The sequence below is a fragment of the Sciurus carolinensis genome, chromosome 14, assembly GCF_902686445.1.
Source record: "Sciurus carolinensis chromosome 14, mSciCar1.2, whole genome shotgun sequence".
In the NCBI taxonomy this organism is placed as follows: Eukaryota; Metazoa; Chordata; class Mammalia; order Rodentia; family Sciuridae; genus Sciurus; species Sciurus carolinensis.
The window spans coordinates 87,820,914-87,834,792 of NC_062226.1; the positions used below are offsets into that span (position 1 = coordinate 87,820,914).

The 13,879-nt window shown below is 41.0% G+C and overlaps 1 protein-coding gene across 6 annotated transcripts in view; it reads left to right on the forward strand.

Annotated features, from left to right (window-relative positions):
* The window catches only part of Dapk1 (death associated protein kinase 1), a 200,739-nt gene that overhangs the window by 54,515 nt on the left and 132,345 nt on the right, over positions 1-13,879 (forward strand). The gene's annotated exons all lie outside the window — the stretch shown is intronic.

Sequence of the window (13,879 nt, forward strand, 5' to 3'; positions counted from 1 at the left end):
AGGAATGGAGGTAGTCACTAGTTTGTGTTGCCACTAGATATTGTTTTATTCTTAAGAAGACAAACGGAGAAAATTAGGTATTATGCAACAAGAAGCAAGAGTGAATGCGACCATCATAATTACTGCTCAGGAGCACAGGAAGAGCTGTTTATTTGTATTCTGATTTCTAATATAATCTCTATCCCTGGGACTCACTGATATCGCAGGACCCAAAAATAGAAGAAAGCAATTTGGGATGGACATTCCATCAACAATAACTTATGTGGCTGAGCACCTGTGTGCGCTGGGTATTGTTTTAAGTGTTTTCATGTATCATCTCTTTTTTCATCACCACAGCTCTGTGAGATCAATACAAATGTTATATTGACTTTATAGATAAAGGAACTGAGTCATAGAGAAGAAGTATGTAGATCAGGTTCTCTAGTCAAAGGTCATAGGAATGGGTGAAGTTCCCACCTGTGTGTGCAGACCCTCTTTGCATCTACCTTCCAGACCATCCCTAGCAGGTCAAGGGGCTTCAGATTGCTCTCTTTGGGTCACTGATTTATTCACCATATATTTATGGAGAACCTGCTGCCCACTGGTCAGTCTTCTGACCACCAGGGACATAGCAGTGGATGAGACAATCTAATCTCATGGTGTGAATTCAAGTGGGGTGCAGGTAATTGGCAGGGGACAGAAGGCCTGGTGTGCTACAACTGAAACATAATCAAGGAGCCTCAACTGCAGAAGAGAGCCTTGATCTCTGAGAGGTGAAGTCTTTTGCTCAGGGTCTTGGAGTATAGCATGGCAGTGAGGATTCCAATAGAGCTTGTGTGCTCCCTCAGTTGGTCCCTCAGGAGGAATTTCCTCCACAACTTTTCCCTCCCTCCCTTCTTTTTTCCTTTTTTCCTGTCCTTCCTACCTTTCTTCCTTCTGTTTCAAAGAGGTGGTAGAATTGCTTTTCCTTCCTTCCTTCCTTCCTTCCTTCCTTCCTTCCTTCCTTCCAGGAAGCAGCTAAAAATGAATTTCTCCTCCTGGGCCAAAAGGCTCTTGTTTGGAGAGAGGCCTTTGCTTGGGGAGTCTGAAAGTCCAATATTGGGCAGTTCCATTGGGTTGTTCTCCAGTGAAGGTGTAATGGTGGAAGGTATCATAGCAGGAGCCCAGAGAGAGAGGGAGAAGAATAAAGATAGAAACAGAGAGAGATTGAGAGGTATCATATCTCCAATCAGGAAGCCAGAGTGATTCAGGGGTCAGGTTCACTCTTCTAACAACTCTCTATCATAAGAACTAACTCAAGGTCCTGGAAGAACTACCTTAATCGCCTCCGAAAGCACACTCCCTATGACCTGAGGACGTCTTACTAGGCACCACCCTTGAAAGATTCCACCACCTTGGGGTCGCCATACTGAGGATCAAGCCTCCAACATGAGCCCTTGGGGAGCAAACTCATATAGAAACCATAATAGACCCCTTCCTGGTTACACCCAACAAGTCATTTCGTCATCATCCTTGCTTCACCTCTGCTGCAAAGGGAAGAGGTTGCAGGCAGCCAGGCAGCTATAGTTATCCTGGTTCCTCAGAAACAAGGACTTGGGCAATCTGTGGGAGACGACTTCTAAGGACTCAGCAGGAGTCCAAGAGAGCCCAGTCAAGGTTTTCTGAGTCTCTTTCAGCCAAGGTTATAGACTTTAGGCATTCAGGGTTGGGACTGGACTCTGGGGACATGTTGCTGTAGGTCCAGGGGTGTCTTTCCCCTGGACCATATATTCTAGGTAGTTTGCTCACTCTTCCCCACTCAGGGTCAGGAGAGTGCATGAGGTAGTCTCTAGGCAGTGCAGATATCCTTTGGTCCCATGATCTCAAACCTGGGGATGATGATCAAAGAAGTCAATGCAAAGTTCCTGTGGGAGGTAAGAAACTTGATATGGTCCCCAAATCTCTACCTTAACTCAGCCCCTTTTGTGGGTTTTTGATGAAGAAAGGAAATTAAGCCACTTCCTTATCTCAAGGCAAGCAAGAACATAGAGGCAGGAGAAGGTAGGACAGATAGAAGTGGTAATCAGTGTGTTACTGCCATTTGAACTGCTCTAAACCCGTAGCCATCTTGCTTAAAGCTGGCTATCCTTTTCTTCAGCATAGCAGTTAAAGATAAAGTATGTGCTCCTCCCTATTTTGTTAAAGTTAGGATGGGTAAAGTCATGGCACTAAAACAAACAGCTCCAGTGGCCAATGTGAGTTATTTGGAGGCTCTACTTCATTCGTGTGTCCTAACTTTGGGACCAAAGCTAATGAGGAGTCTCTAGCATCCAGAATATTTGTATATGATATCCCCAAACTAGTAAGGGAGGAGGGTGTGGTAAATGGAGGACTGGCTCTTGAGACTCTTATCTGGGACCAACACTAGGACTTGAACTCACATCTCATTGGTTGAAATAAGTCACATGGTCACACTTAATTTAGGAGTATGGCAGGACCCTCCTACCATATGTTAAAAGGAGACCCTGAAATGTTTGATGAATAGTGCTGCCACAGGCATTATTTAAATAGGACATTATTTTTACAGAAAAAGGGTCATGAGCTGAATCATTTGCTAATTTGGTGTCTCTATATACCTGAAGGAAGCTGAGATTACCAGTGTTTTGCTTAATCTCAGGCCCAGTGTTCAAAAAGAAAAAAATAAATCTTGATAAGTCTAACTCAAAATAATAACACGTCAGCTGCCCAAATTTGGAAGACAGATTGAAGCATCAGTCAGCTGCTCTTGCAAAATGAAGAAAATTTTCTGCCTATTAAGCTTACAAAATGATTTAAAGAGGATTCTGCATAGACACGATGACTTGCTCTGCTTTGCTGTGAAACCTAAACCAAGTGCCGACTTCCTAAATTTTTATACTTCCTTCATGGTGGATGATGTAGTTTGGAGTGAAGGTTGGAAAATGGAAGGAGCTCAGCAATCTGTGTAGATGTTTGTTACCTGTGCATGTCAGGGCAGGTGTTGGTCCCACCTTGAGAAGTAGTTATGTTTGTTTTCTGTTGTCTTAAGTTTTCTGTAAATTAACTCTTAGCATTCTTTTTATTTTTTTATAAAATGTACCTTTGGGCATTCTTTCCTGGTATATGCCAGTTCCTTGGTTTATAAAGGTATGCATTTGTGAGAATTTCTTTAATTAATCCACACAAATTTATTAAGCACCATTTGCATGGAAATAATTTGGGGAGTTATAATTGGGGGTAGAAAGGTAAATGTGAATTTAAGGTCTTTGAATGCTTTCAAATTTAAGGTTTCCATGCTCCAATTTGAAAAGTAAAGAACAATATGTGCACTAATAACTCTTTCCAGACTTCCTATTTAACATTTATAGTTACATTTTTTTTTTCTTATCCTTTCTTTCATCTTTCTGTTTTTCTACACTGTTAACATTTTCATTATTACTATTCGGTATTCCTAGTTGCATGGGAATACTTATTTTTCTCATTAAATAAGACACTGTGCTAAACTTTTTCCATGTACTAGCTTATTCCATCTTGCAATGGAGAGACATTTTTTCTTTATTTTGCCAGTGATGAAACTGAGACGCAGAAGTTAAGCATCTTCCTTGAGGTTCCACAGCATTTAATGGCAGAGCTGGAATTTGAATTGTCCTGTCTTTCTCAGAACTTCGCTGAGAGCTCTTGAAACTACATCCCAACTGGCTTCCTGATGGCCGGTTTAGAGATTCCTTACCAGAAGTAAAGGGACTGCCATTTGCACTCTGAATGTGTTGGAGGACTCGATAAGATTTGTTTTATGCTTTAACTACTCCCACTTCTGGTTCAACCCAGGGAATAATTAATGACAACAGAAGACTGTGGACTCTATCAATGGTACTAAAATTCTGAGTAGGAAAGTGAAGTACTTGGTGGATGGATGAGTGAAAAGAGGAGGGGACTGTAGAAAGGTGTGACTTCAGACATCATCATCATCAAGGGAAGGATGCAGGAAACCCTGGGCATAACTGGGTACCTTACAGTTGCATTTCTCAGGTGCTCACGTGCAACCAAATCCTGGGCATCCTGTAAAAATGCAGGTCTGATTCAGTAGGAGTATAGGGGTTCCCAAGGCTCTGCATTCTAATGTGCTCCGTTGGTCCACACTTTTGAGTAGCAAGGCCACCAGTGCAACCAAGAAAGAGACCATTCCTAGTAACATAGATCATCAGTAGCTGTTGGAGAAAAAAATCATGGAAATGAGTCTTGACAATGGCCAGAGTACAGAGTATGACTACCATATTTCACCACATAATCATTGCAGATTTTATGCAAAAGTATTTTGCAAACTAGTGGGGTGTGACCATTGTGTGAAGCTTTTTTTTTCTTTAAATTGTGCCAGTATTACTTAAAAATCATGTATTACTAAGATTAGGATGCATAGAATATTCGTGAATGTACATTAAAATTAAATAGTCCAAATTGATGCACATCATTTCTTTCTTTTTCTTTCTTTTTTTTTTTTTTTTTTGTGATGCTGGTGATTTGAACCCAGGGCCTTGTGCTTGTGAGGCAAACACTCTACCAACCAAGCTATATCCCCAGCCCTGATGCATATCATTTCTTCATGATGGTTTGGCAAACATTTGTTCAGGTGTGGAAAAAAAGTTAGCACATTAGTTGCTATTGATTTGTGTCTTAATAGTTGAACTATTGCTCTTGGAGAAAATTTACTAGTGTTTGGAAATATGGGCTTAGAAAATTTAATCTTTTGTGTCCTGAAGATTCCATGCCGCTGTCTTTCATTTTCTTATCTGGCACACCATCCTCAGGGCCACTCCTATACGATGTGTTTCTTGTTAGTACTGCAGCAGTCCCAAAAAGCCATGCAAGTCCGCTTTTGAAACATACTGACAATGTCTGCGTGTGGAGAATTCTAGGCTCATGGCTCACAGTGCGTTAGAAGATAAATGCACTTCCATATGCTACTGGCAAATCCGTTGCTACTCTGTTTACCATTTAAATGATGTGATGATAGGAATTAAAACATGCAACAATTATGCAATGAAAAGTTAGAAAGCAATTTTTGTATTAAAAAACAGGGTGGGATGATTATGCAGTGAAATAGGAGCCTATCATTTTAAGGGTGCAAATGGGACCCTGTAGGTGCCAACCAGACATGGTGGAATTATACAAGGGGGTTGGGACATGATAACAGTGCATGTGTATTTTTTAAAAGAAAATATACATGGATGGAAGTGGACAATGAAATATTTCAAAAAAGGTAGGTATAGATCTGGAAGTCTAAACATTGGCTACTTTTTGGTGAAGATTCAAAAATAAGAGAGCTCAATCTAGTGTTTTGATGGTAATGTGACAAATATCTCAGCTGCAGTAAGGAATTGGCTCCACTTTCCTATTATACAATACCAACTGGGTCACAGAGGAGAGACTTAGTTGTGGGAGACTTCAAGAATCTATGGAAAACTGTATTTTTCTCAAGACAGAAGGCTCATCCTTGTGATATTTGCATTACTGATGATTTCCTGGTTTCCTTGTCTTCAAGGCAGTTAACCTTAGGGACCTAGTCACTTCAGGCCAGCCTTATTTCCTCATATGAACACATCACTGGACTGATGAAACATAGACATATCATCATGTCACACAGGGAATTCAGCAGGATGTTGACAATGTTCCTTGTGGGACAGATCTCTGTGGTCAATGTGGAAAGAATATGCGCTGATTCCAAAACAATCTGGGTGCCTTGTTGGATAGGAAAATAGCAAAAAACCAGCAACCAAAGCGTTGCCATCCAAAAAGAGTACCCCAGAAGTCATATGGATAGTTCATCTGAAGATGTAGATGGACTGCTCATGCTACATAAAGTACCTTCCAAAACAAATTATTATGACATTAAAATAGATTCTTTCTATTGGCAAGGAAGTGACTGCAAAGTCATGGGGTTGCGGTGGACTTTAGAAATGCCTGGCCTCTCCTCCCATGGTGGTAGGTGCTAAGTCAATTTGTAGCTGATTATTGTCTTGAATATGTACTCAAATTACCTGTGTAGCAAGCCATCTGCTGTCTGCTCCTGACTCCTTTGGTGGGCCTTGGGAAAGGAAAATATTGCCAAAATGCAGATAACCTGCTAAATTGATAAATAGGGAAAGAGGAGATAAAGCTCTGTTCTTTCCTGGCCCAAGTGGGAGAAACTGGGTGGGACTGGGAGTAAGGAGGGAATTAGTTGTGGTAATGTATTCTGTAGCTTCTTCTTTTGAATTAAAGAACTGGCAACTTGGTTTCCACTGGTGTGTTTGACGTAGCAGGAGCCATTGTCAAACCTGAGCTCTTTTAGGTGCTGGGGGCTATACCTGGACTCCTCAGATTGCCTTTGATTAGTCTGTGCACCACCCAGCCCTACTTGGTTCTCGTGTCAGGTGTTCCCTCCCAAGTGTGACTCAAGTTCTGAGAGGTAGTTTTGCGGTCTTAATCAAATGGCAGTCATTAACCTGTGCACGATGCTCTATTGTGTCCAAGTGTAGTTCCTTTTATCATACTTAGCCACGCCAAGAAATTGTCACCCTTCAATCCAAATTCTAATGCTAAGGAATTGAAGGCTCCAAAGAGAAGACAGTGACTGTCCAAGGTTTCATGGCCAATGAGAAGACCAAAGTATGATTACCAGCCATATCTCCAGTTCTGCCCATTTAGGGCGAGTTATTGATTAAAGAAGAGATAGCAGTGATGAATGAAGCTGACCAGGCATATGGCAGTAGGGTGCAGTGGGACCTGTGTCCGACTGAAGAGGCAGGGCCATCTTCAGGGGCAGTCTTGGAGTCCTGGGCTCTTGTTGTCTGTGTGGATGTGGGCCAGCACTGGAAGTTCTTCCAAATTTTCAGGCAGTGCCAGGAATTGAGGTTTTAAAACATTAAGGATGGATTCAGTTCTTTTCACAACACTGTGACCCAGCACTGTGGCATCAACAACATCCCCACAAACCTCCAGTTGTGATTGGTGGATTAAAACAAAACCTCCTGCCTAATGAATTTAGGTTTAGTTTTTTTTGAGAGTACTGCATTTTAGAAGAATTTGTTGAAGCAATTTATTTTCTAATGAATGTTGTCTCTGGGGGAGAATTTGTTTTTTTTCATCCAAGGCACCATCTTGTGTCTTCTCTGGTTTCCCCCAATTCAAGAATTGTTGGCTAAAGAGGGTGGGAAAATAGGATACTGTAATATCTTGTGGCTTAACTATATTCTTCCGTTCTTTTTGCCCAGGGGTCCGAACCCCACTAAGTGGCAGCCATCAGGCTATAGAAGGGGAAGCCTGCCTCAAATGGATTGTGTGATTGCATTGAAAGTCAGTTTTCTAAAAATCCTTGAAAAATGGATACAGGTGGTTTGAGCCACATAGTTTTAGAGTTGTTGCAAAACAGGTCCACTTTAAGATTAATCATTTACTCCCATTTCATGAAGGGGAATCTCTCCACAGTAGACAGCTCAGTTCTAGCCCTGGTGTGCACGGAGACTGATATATATGAGCAGATTTTATACTGAGAAAGTAGTCTTAGAGGAATATAGAATGGACTACTGAAGGGCCACTGCAAGAGTGATTAAAACTTATTTCCAGGGGTGGTTTCTCTTGGTGGAGAGAATTCATAATGAGTTCATCTCTGGTTTTGCACAAGCAGCACCTGCTTGCATTAACTCCAGTGGTTCTTGACCTTGGCAGCTTGCAGAATTTCCTGTGAATTTTGAAAATCACTGCTCCCTGGATCCAGCCTCAAAAATTAGGATTTAATTGGCTTGTCGTATGGTGAAGGCTAGATCTGGATTTTTAACAGCTCCCTCAGTGCCTCTGTGGTTGAGAACCTCTATTCCAGGTGTGTGAATTTTGAACTTCAGTATGTATCAGAGGCACCTGGGGAGATTGTTAAACTGCAGATTGCTCATGCTGTAGTGAACACGTGTAATCCTAGCAATTTAGGAGGCTGAGGCAGGAGGATCACAAGTTTGAGACCAGCTGTGGAAACTTAGTGAGTCCCTCTCTCAAAATAAAATGAAAAGGGTTGAGGATGTAATTCAGTGGTGAAGTGACCCTGGTTTCAAGTCTCAGTACCCCCCCAACCCCCCCCCCAAAAAAAAAAAAAAAAAAAGATTGCTGGTCCCTGCCCATAGGTGGAATTGGAGCCTTAGGGAGGGCTCTGAAATCTGTATTCTTAAAAGTCTTGACACCAGCTGGACCCAGGTGATCTTGGCTTAGGTGCACAGGCACAGGTACTGACATATACATACACACAAAGATATGTTATTTACAATTAATAAAATAGAAGTGCTTCAGTGTCCCATTTTTGTCAGTTGCTTGAAGGGAAAATAGATACTGGGAAACGGATAGAAATTAAGTCTCAAAGCCTGTGATTACCTAAATCCTTGCAGTTGGAGCATCTTGTTGGACAGGATGTGTGTGTGTGTGTGTGTGTGTGTGTGTGTGTGTGTGTGTGTGTGTGTGCAGAGCCAGATCCTGTCATTCTCAATCTTGATACTTCAATGGCTTTCTGGTTCAACCCAGACTTGCCCTACAGCTGTAATGGAAGGCTAAGAACTATTTTCCCCTTGCTTTGTTTTAAGACTCCAGAAAAAAACTTTCACAAATACAGTAAATTAAGTTATATTCTCTTTTTATTAAAGAAATCACTGTAAAATTCTGCTTCTAGATGTGTGAGTTTATTTCTGGCAATATAATATTTGCATCTCTGTCTCCTACTGGGAGCCAGAAAAACTTAGAGACAAAAGCAGTTTGTTTTTCCTGCATCTGTTTTTTATACTTATCTCAAAGTGTGCATTGCACTTTTAGTGTTATTCTTTGCATAACCAAGTCACTTGCTAATATTTTCTTTGTCACGTTGTGATAAGAGAAGAATTTCTGTTAGTTGCTGTCTTAGAAGGGGAGGTAAAAACCCTGCTGATCAAATATCATCACAGCCTGTATGGACTCTTGACCTCATTTTCCCTTTGATACTGACACAAGGCACACTTCATTCTTACTCTGTTTAGACCTTTCTATTTCAAAGTTTTCTTCAGATACCAATGTTGTCTAATTATTAACATGGAAAGAGATGCCACAAGTTATTAGCAAATTGGGGAAAATTGTGTTTGGGAAACTCATTACATCCATCCCCAAATGCTTTGATGTAAATCTGCCATCTACATCTTTTTATTACATCAAATATTTTTACCTTTGAGAATTTTACCCTCCAGTTGGACCATGTACTTTTTCATTTTTATTGTTTTGTTATGCAAATAAATAGCCAGTTGCACCCTGCATAAATAATACAGACTTTTTGCTATGGAGCTATAATTTATATAATACCCACAAGCAAAGGACTTCTTGGGGAGTGAAAAGCCTGCTTCATCTGGGCATTCTTGGTGGTTATAGTCATTATTTTATGGCAGCAACGTAGGAGATGGATTCCAAAGATTGAAATGCTCCAAATGTCTGATTCTTCAGATTTCAGGGACAGGAGAAAGGATAGAAATGATTCAGGAAACATTGGGTATTAAGGTAAGAGTCTCAGTGATTTTTTTTTTTTTTCATCCAGTATCATATGCTCAATTTGTTTCCCTTACTTATATGTGGAACTGACCCCTAAACATGCTGATAAGAGAAGAATAAGTAAGTAAACACTCCCAGGGTTTGAGGTTGATATAAAAGTCACTTGGTTTCAGTGAACCGGACTGGAACGAGAGCCTTTTGTTTGCCTTTGAAAGTTTAGCACTTGAATTTCAGGTTGGGTTGTTTAGTTCATTAAGGAAGATGTAGACGCCTCATGCCAATGCCTGTTTTCTTCAGGCCTTGAGAAAGAAGTCATTGTGCATTAGGTACACATGGTACACACACACACAAAGCAAACAGTGACTTAATTGTACCCTGGGAATAAAAGCCACTACCTGGGACAAGGTGGGGAACTTAGAATTCTGCTTACTGCTTTCTACTCTGCAAAGTTAGTTGCTGGGATCCTGGAGCAGGCATCTGTACTGTTATGGTGTTTGTCTGTGAAATTGTAATCCATGGAATGTTTTCTTCTGGAGTTTAAAATGGAAGGGAATGTTAATCCCAGTGACTCTGAGGCAGGAGGATTGTGAATTTGAGGCCAGCAGCATAGTGAGACCCTGTCTGAAAATTAGAAAAACAAAAACAAAAAGGACTGAGGATGAGGCTCAGAGGTAGAACACCCCAGGGTTCAATTCCCAGTACCACTAAAAAAAAAAAAACAAGGAGGGAAATCTGGCTAATCTGGCTATGTTGCTCTGACTCTGAAGAACCCAATGTCTGGGTCCCAGTTGTCCTTCACACTTTCTGAGCATACACACACATACCAGAAGTCAAGCAGAAGGAGGAAACTGGAGAGGGAACAGAGAACTTGGTTCCCCCATCCAGTATGCCTCCCTGTGAAAGTTCCAGTGGCACAAATTGATGGTTGTATCCGTTGTATCCTGTGGCTGTCCATCTGCCTGCCAGCAGTTAGTCACTTAAAAAGCACTTACACACTATTTACACAGCTGTCTGTTGGCAATGTGTGTGTGCCAGTGTGAGAATTTGGGGGCTGTCTTGGTTTAGGTGGGTACCCACCTAACCCAGAGAAGTTAGTTACCTTGTGACTTCTCTTCCATAAATCTGATGTAAATGTACCTCCTCGCATGGTGACATAGTTGGTTAAAAGCTTCTCTCCAGATTATGACTGAGCAGTTGGCTCTTGTGTTGTCTGGTTGGTAGATAACCTCCGTCCAGGATCTTCCTTCCAGGACTTGTTATTTCTTTAGCCTTTGGAGTATCAGTCAAGACCAAGATTTCGACTTTCTTCTTTTGGGGAGAATGTTGTGGAGTCAGGGGTTGGGAGTAAGTAAATCACAAGTAAAAAGAACTGCTTTGGAATTGAAGTTTCTTTTCCTTCCATGGTTGTCTTGAATTTTGGCAAATCTATTCCAATGAATACAGCAGCTAATAATAATAATAGTCAAGCTGGCATTGATTGACTTTTTGCCCCCCTACTCTGCCCATAATGCAGTGTTACTTTTAATCCTCATGATAAGTGGTTTTTATTTTTAAAACTGAAGCAAGATGAGCCTGGTGATGTAGCTCAGTGGTAGTGTGTCTCAAAACAAACAAGCAAAAACCAAAAAATCAAACAAAACTGAAGCTAGTGTTCAGATCCAGTTCCATGACAATAGCTAAATATATTTTCCTTGAAGTCATATGCCACCATTTTCCACACTTCCCAGTGCAATGAGTGGCCTGGGATCGTGTTAACATGTAGATTCTGATTCTGTGAGTCTGGATGGGGACTGGGGTCCTGTGCTTCTATAGTGCACTCAGGTGAGGATGATGCTGTTGTACACAGAACACCCTGGGTTATAAGTTTCCAAGTCAGAAATTGCCATCCTGGCTGAGATCTGAAACATGCAGCTTCCCTCCCACCTCCAGGATTTTGATTCTGGAAAAAGGAGGCTTGTTTTTACAAAACACTGAGCAAGCCAGGGTGGGGAGAGTATCTCATAGTTTGTACAAGGTCACACGGCCACCACCCAGCTTCCTCCTCACATGAGCTCTGACTTCATATGTCCAGGAATTTAACAAACTATGGGAAATGGAAGTGGTCTTGTAGGATTGTATTTATGCTCCTGACCTCTCTGATTCTAATCCAAACTGACTGCTGGTCATTTGGGGTTTTCAAGTTATCTTTAGAGTGTTTGTTAGGATGAGTTTTGTCAGTTTGTGACAGAAAATTCCAAAATAATAATGACTTGAAGAAAATAGAAGTTTATTGCTGAAACAGGTAGGGGTCCACAACTGGTGTGGCAGTTTCATGGTATCAAGGACCTTGTCTCCTTTTATTGTGCCCCTCTGTTATCTTAAGCATGAGACTTCGGCATCAAGGTCCAACAAGGCTGCTCTGCTCCAAGCCGTCACATCTTCATTCTTTCTGTAGGAAGAAGAAAGGAGGAAGGGTGTGTTCTTTCCCATGAAGACATTTTTGGGTATTGCACACAGTACTTCTGCTCACATCCTATTGGCCATCCTGTTACATGACCACAAGAAAGACAAAGAGATGTAGTCTTTTTGTTTTTGATTAGACATACAATTTATTTATAAAGTGCTTGAACATCATGCTTTCATTACATCCATCAAAAGGAAGTCTTTTTATCAGGTGGCTAATTCTTCAACCAAAATTGGCAATTCTAGGACTCAGGACAATGGAAAGATCATATATTGGGACAAACAATTGTCCCTGCCTCTCTGGGGTCTTCAGACATTACTACTGATCATTACCCAGTAATGTTGATATTCACATATTAATTCAAGAGGCAAACCAGATTTTTATTTTTGATTGAGAAAGGGATTGTATACCAGCCACTCCATGATTCAAGGAGCCACATCAATATTTGAACATTAAGAATTAAATAGATTTTTAGAGGTATTTTAAGCACAAACGGGTGATTCTTTATTCTGTCTAGCATGTTTCACTTAAATGCTTTAAAAATACCTAGGATACATTTCTGTGCAGGTGAGAAAATTTCACGAGTGACTGAAGGTTAATACTCCACCCATGCTCTTTCTCTCTTGCCTAATTGCAAACACAAAGTTTTCCCTCTAGAAGAGAATGTGCCACGAGAGGTGGAAGAATAATTTTCTTCAACCTAATCATCACATATTTGAACAGAACTATTCTCACATTTTCAGGCATTAAGTAGCTCCCCTGGCAAGTGAAATCTAGGGCAGAGTAGAGGTACAGATAGAATTTATACCACATACAGCCTGAGGCAGACCAAGCCATTCCCCAGGAGGGAGATTGTGAATACATTGAAGTCCTGAAACCAAAGTAGTGGAATCTCATGTGTTTTACAGATGTTTTTGGTGGTTGATGTTTTCCTTTTTCTAACTAGCTCAGGTTAGCAGTAGTCAGATGTCTTTGTTTTGTAATCTCTTTGATGTTAGCACTCAGCATATTCCCAACATTTTGGATTTTGATGGGCCCATTCTTTACATAGCCACATAAGTCAGAGTCAGTGAAAATGTGATAGAATTTGTGTTAAAAGTCAGGCAGAGCAAATGTTTTCCTGTAGTGAAAGCATTGCTGTTTAATCTGTGCTAATAAGAATGAAACTCACACAAAACCAAGGTACAGTGGATTCATATGTATGTACTTACATTTTCCCCACATCATCAAAATCATATCTTTTCAGGCAGCCTGGTATTTCCTTCTAGGGAAGGCTTTATCTTGTCCAGTGTCTGTCTGTTCTTGGAGGGAGAAGACCCACGATTTGGTGTTTGACAAAGTGTGGTTGCAGCTTGCCCCTGCTCCTCAGAAGGTGCCAGTTTCTGACAAATTACCCTGTTTCCCTGTATCTCACTCTTCATTTTCCTTCAGTAGATAATTGTGCCCTCCTCCGCAGGTCTGCCACGAGAACATTATGCCTTCCAAAACATGTACATGAAGGATCCAGTCCAGCACTTGACTCAGTAAATGGACACTTTCTTTCTCTATCTTTATATTCCCTAGGACTTTTTTGGATCAAAACCTTGCCAGTCATTGGTTAGGGGAAGAAATAATAATCTGGGCTGCCACCGAAATTTATATGTGAGTCTAGTATGGAACTCAAGGGTAATAAGGCAAGCCTAAGAAGAGAACCAGACTCAGTGGTTTTCAAAACACCAGACTCTACATCAGCTGGTTCTTGTGGACCAGCATCATCAGCATCACAGAAACTTGCTAGAAATGCAGATTCTTAGTTCCTATTCCAGATTTTGGAATTTGGAAGCTTTGAGTGTGGGATCCAGTGTTTTTACCAGACTTGCAAGTGATTTGAACGTATGCTGACATTTGAGAGCCACCAGTATTCAAATCCTAGTTCTCAGGCTGTGATGGATCTTA